This window comes from Hippoglossus hippoglossus, chromosome 3 (assembly GCF_009819705.1).
Source record: "Hippoglossus hippoglossus isolate fHipHip1 chromosome 3, fHipHip1.pri, whole genome shotgun sequence".
Taxonomy (NCBI): domain Eukaryota; kingdom Metazoa; phylum Chordata; class Actinopteri; order Pleuronectiformes; family Pleuronectidae; genus Hippoglossus; species Hippoglossus hippoglossus.
In genome coordinates, this window is record NC_047153.1 from 931173 (window position 1) to 937172 (window position 6000).

Below are 6000 nucleotides of genomic sequence, written 5' to 3' on the forward strand. Positions count from 1 at the left end.
CAGAAGTTCAGCGCAGGTGACCTGAAGGTGGCACTACACTTATACGTAGTTACAATTTATTTTTAAAGTTAAGTTTCACTAATCAGGGTTGAGCATATATTTTACATTTTAATTATTATATGTAAAACGATGATATGTAATGTACAAGTAGCCATAATGGTTGATGAACTCCACTAAACTTAAAGGGTTGTTGGTGTTTTCCAACATCAAAAGATACGTCTCTAAAAGATTCTACCTTCTTTCATTGCCAAAGCAAACCAAAGAGCTCATTTTGGCATTCCAGAAGATCAAAGGCGGCTGACATACCATCATAAGTGTGTCAGGACCAGGAACAGTTGTGTAACCATCGGGTTTCAACTCCGACTGTTATAATGAAACAATAAGAGACATAAATAATGAGCAGTAATTATTATTAATTATACTAATAATAATAATAACTATAATGATGACGATGATGATAATGATAACAATAATTAAGATTAAGATTAAGAAGTCCTTTATTAGTCCCGCAATGGGGACATTTGCAATAATAATCATCATCATAATCATAATGATGATAATAGTTTGATGTAGAACCTATGGTCTGATCTCTTACCTTTGCTTATTGAGATGCTTCTTGATTTTGATGGATTGATCCTCATTCTGGCCAATGTGATGTTGTCTTCTAGTTTGATAATAATCATCTCCATCGCCATGGTGAATGCTAGTGGGGAGATAGTGCAGCCAGCCATGATGCCCACTTCGAGACGCTGCCATATGCTGGTAAAATCTGGGGTTGTGAAGCCGAATTGCAGATCTCTTTCCAGGTGCTCCTCTACATCCTGCTTTGATGTCCTTAGGGATCCTCCTTTCTTTGTGATGAGGAGAGATTTCACGAACTTGAAGGGATCTTTTAAGAAATGGGTTCTTGATTGTTCTTTTCTTTTCCAAGCTGTTTTAAGGCGTTCTGCTTGCCTCTTGGTTGTCAGTCGTCTCTTGATGTTCTCCTGCTGTATGTTAATTCCCTCCTTCTGTTCCTCTGATGTCTTCTTCCACTGCTTTGAAGCTGCATCCTCTCTTGTACCAGGCGTTTTATTTCCAGCTGCCTTCTGGACTTGGTTTCCATTGTTGGTGATATCCGTTCTTTCTGTGTCACTCCAAAATGTTCTGCTCCATTGTCATAGATGACGTTACCAATCCTTTCAAGTTTTGTCTCAACTGTGCCCTTTATCTTTCCCCGGATAGTGCTTAGGTCTGCATTGATGGCCTCCCATTTAGCTTTTTCTGATGCTCCAGGCCAGTTTACTTTTGGTTTGTTTTGTAAAGGTTTCTTCTCCCTTGTTGCTTTTCCTGGCAGAGTGGGCTCTATAAGCACTTCTGCTACTGCCTCTGTGCTTGAGATAACTTCCTCAGATACAGGGGGACTGATGTCCTGCGAACTTTGGGTTGAGTCCGGTCGCTGGACTTCACTCGACTGACTTGATTGACTTCTTAGAAAGTACTAATCAATGCGAGATCCCTGCTCTCTTTCGATCAAGCACTTCTTCTTTCCTTGGTGTATTTTTAGGCCCTTTGTTGATGTTATTTTCCTCCAGCCACAGGGACACACCTTGAGCTTGTTGTCTGATTCTGTCGTGTGAGCTTCTTGAATTGTACTTGCCTTCCTCTTTGTCGTTTCCATTCCAGGGTCATTAGCCATGTGGCCTGTTAGTGAGTCGTCTTCCGCCCCCACTCTCGCCGACTCTAGGGGTATTTTTGGTTTAGTTGCTTTCGTAGCCATTAGTGGGTGTCTCTGAATACCAATTCGTATTGGATCCTGCCAGTATGGGTAGCTAACCCATGCCAGCCCTGGTGGGGTCTATTCCCTCCAGCCAGCTGTCTTTCCCTCCAGCTATTCTGTTCATAGCGGTCACTGGACGCATCCATCTACAATCATTGAGAATATAGGACGAGATGTTGAATATTCCTTGTACATTTGAAGGTCTTCTGCACAATTTAGGTTTCCAACGACCAGTAGATTACAGCAGGTGTTAGTGGCCACCAGCTGATGTTAGGGACATAACTGTGCACCTTAGCGCCATCAAGTGTTTTGTTCTTGTAATCAAGGATACAGTCTGAACTTGAGGGGACGCTGAGGCTAAAGGTAAATCTGACTGGCTACTGGCTTGTATGGAAGAACTATGAAAGCCATGTGGTCGCTCAGTAGATCAGACATGGTTACCTCTTTGCCTTTTTAAACTAAACTTTGCCAGTTTAGAACATAGGACAAGATGGAGAATACGCAATGTACATTCTGTATCTACACGAGCGGGTTGCTGCAGTAATGTTGGCAGTAAGAGAGAGTTGACTGTCAAGTGTCACCCTAACCCTAACTCACCCACTTGGCCACTGAGCCAACAGCTTATAGACTGAGACTATTTATCAATTTCCTGTTGCAACATATTCTTGTCACACAATGCTCATAAAGAAGCGATGGGTGAACGAGTCCAATCCATGTGACGCTATGAGCCTGGGGCAAATAGAGTCTAATCATGTGAGAAGCTTGAGTGAACACATCTGAACATCTGCCACTCCCACAGGATTTCAGAACACACTTGATCAGAGTGACACATACTAGATTGAATGCCGGTCACACCCTTTAAATTTTGGGGTGATAGGAAGTTCAGAATCCAATCACGGAAGGCGATGTTGAGCCCAAGGTCTCTGAGCTTGGTGACGAGCTTCAGGGGCACGATGGTGTTGAATGCTGAACTGTAGTCAATGAACAGCATTCTCACAGATGTGTCCCTCTGGTCCAGGTGGGAGAGGGCAGTGTGAAGGGTGAGGGAGATGGCATCTGCAGTCGACCTATTTGGCCTGTAGGCAAACTGAAGAGGGTCCAGAGAGTCAGGGAGGGAGGAGGTGATGAAGGGTTTGACTAACCGCTCAAAACACTTCATGATGGTGGAGGTGAGTGCTACTGGGCGGTAGTCGTTCAGGCAGCGCAGCATGTAGTTCTTCAGCAGAGATCTGTGTGTCCAGCTCTGCACTGACCTCTGCAGGAACCTTGGGTAGACCCTCATAGAACGACTGTGCCACCTCTGGTCTCTCTTGGAACTCCATCTTGAAGAGTTCCTCATAAAAACTGACAGCATATCTGCGAATCTCTGCAGACTCCTGCAGCAGCTGCCCTGTGTTGGACCGCAGGGAGTTCATGAGTTTTTTTTGTCCGTTCTTACGTTCGAGACCAAAGAAGAAGTGAGAGGGAGCATCCGTCTTGGCAACGTGCTGGAACCGGGAGCGAACCAGAGCACCTTGAGCAGAAAAACCCAACAGGTCTGACAGAGCTGACTTGTTGTTTTTGAGAACTTTAATGTGTTCTCTGTCTCCGGTGGATTCTGCTAGATCTTGCAGATCCACTATTTCTGTCTCCAGAGCTTTCATAGACCTGGTCATGTCCCTTGTGACATTGAGAGTGTACTGTAGGCACAGATGCTTCATTTGACCCTTTCCTATATCCCACCACTGTTGTAATGAGGTGTAGTCAGATTCAGTTTTTGAATAATTGTTCCAAAACAAACATTTGTGAAAACATTGTCTGAAAGCAGGGCTACATTGAAATGCCAGTAACTATATTTTTGATAGAAACTGCCCTGACAGAGAGAGAGAGAGAGAGACAGACAGACAGAGAGAGAGAGAGCGAGAGAGAGAGACAGAGAGAGACACAGATAGACAGACAGACAGACAGAGAGAGAGAGAGAGAGAGAGAGAGAGAGAGAGAGAGAGAGAGAGAGAGAGACAGACAGACAGACAGACAGAGAGACAGAGACAGACAGAGAGACAGACAGAGAGAGAGAGAGAGAGAGACAGACAGAGAGAGAGAGAGACAGACAGACAGAGACAGAGAGACAGACAGAGAGACAGACAGAGAGAGAGAGAGAGCATACTTACCATCATCTACATGAACCTTTAATATATCCATCGCCCTTGTGAGACATTTGTGGTATGAATCAAAGTATGAGGAAGAGTTTCTCTGACATGTGTCTCACTCTGTCTCTCTGCCAGCAGAGAGAGGACAACCATCAGATAACCAAAAGGGACACTGAAAATCAAACTAAGTTACGCACACAAATCCTTTTTTTCCCCCTAAGTGACCAGATCTGATTGTTTAATGACAGTGTGAACAGCACTAATCACATGGAATCAGATCTTTTCAAACCAGATTTGGTCCACTTTCATATGTTCAAATACAGGCATTATTATTAGGGCCCAGGCACCTCCGGTGGGAGGCCCTATTGTATTTCGAAGGATTTTTATTTCCCTTTTGGGGCTTTTTCAGGGCCTAGACATGCTCAAATTCTCACCAAAGTTTTCAAGAAATTCAAATCCCTAAAAAGTAATTGTATTCTGGAGTAATTTGACGTGCAAGGATCGTCGTCTCGTGACAGACGCAGGAAGTGAAGCGTTTATCCTTCCCGCAGTGCGCAAAACGCATGCAACGCGGAGCCATGTGCCCGCTCGCCGATCGCTCTCTCCACCAACAGGTCCCGAGTTGCGTGTGCTCGGGCCCGTTCAGTGCTACAACGTAGCCCTAGTTATTATTATTATATGATTTTATAAAAGGTTATATCATTTATACGATATTAGTCACATGCTTGGGTCCAAGTGGCGCAGTCCTGCAGCTAAAAGCTGATGTGTGGTCATCTTTTTACAAATCTATTCTGTTTAGTGACCGTGTCAAAGTCTCGTGGCTCAACAAGCAGCCCGGCCGATCAGCTGCTCCGACCTCGGCTGAACCGTCTTCACTCAAACACGAGCTGCTTCCCGTAACTGAAAATAAACAGATGATTGATTGAGGTATCTCTGTTTCTCTCAGATGTGACATAGATATTCAGGTCAACGGAGCCATCAGATTACATTCAACAATCACATGTCAGGTTTACAAAAGCCTTCATTAAATGTCTAAGTACACATTGTCATTATTAAGCCAACTGGGCTCAGTGGAATGTTCTGAGCATGAACTTCCTCCTAGATACTAGACACTCACTGTAAGTACACACCCACTGTGTTTGTTAAGCACAGCTTTGTTACCTGAAACTGGAGATTACTGGTATTTCACACTTTAAAAATAAAAATAAAGACGACTATTATCCATCAACTAACCCTAACCCAACGCTGAAAATAAAGATTTACTTTTGTCTTCAAGTTTGTGGCCTGAGTGTTTGTAGTAGTGGTTGAAAGTACCACCATGTTTTATGAATCGTATGTGGGGAAAATGTACGACTGCAAAACAACACGTGCTCAAGTTCCTGCTCACAGGACAGAATAATGAGTGTTTATATGAATCAGCTCATTTAATCCCAGTTTGTACAGACGCTGCTGAATCCTGACAGACAGCACCGCTCTTAAACTCTTTATTCGTGCATTGCACTGATCTGATGATTCTGGTGGCTGCCAGTTCCCTGACGTGACCAATAAAGGGCTTGAACACCAGATAATATCATTGACATACCAAATCGTACTAAGAAGAGCCAGTCAATCAAATTGTATTTGTATAGCCCCTATTCACAAATCACTATTTGTCTCACTGGGCTGAACAAAGCCATCAACTGCCTTTCACGCCTTTCAGGAAAACATTCTTGTTCCTCTGCTCGGACGATTCTAAACTATTGTTGGAGCTTGTTACTGGTGAAAATGTGCTCAATAACAATCACGTAACAATAATTAATGTTCAAACCGGTTTTACTTATTTATTTAATTTATTTAATCAAATCCCTCTGAAGTTGGACTTTGTTGTCTTCATTTGAAAGAGGCAGCAGAGATAGAGTCGTGCAGAGAGAAGAGAAGAGAAGAGAAGAGAAGAGAAGAGAAGAGAAGAGAAGAGAAGAGCAGAGAAGAGAAGAGAAGAGAAGAGAAGAGAAGAGCAGAGCAGAGAAGAGCAGAGAAGAGAAGAGAAGAGAAGAGAAGAGCAGAGCAGAGAAGAGAAGAGCAGAGAAGAGCAGAGAAGAGAAGAGAAGAGCAGAGAAGAGCAGAGAAGAGCAG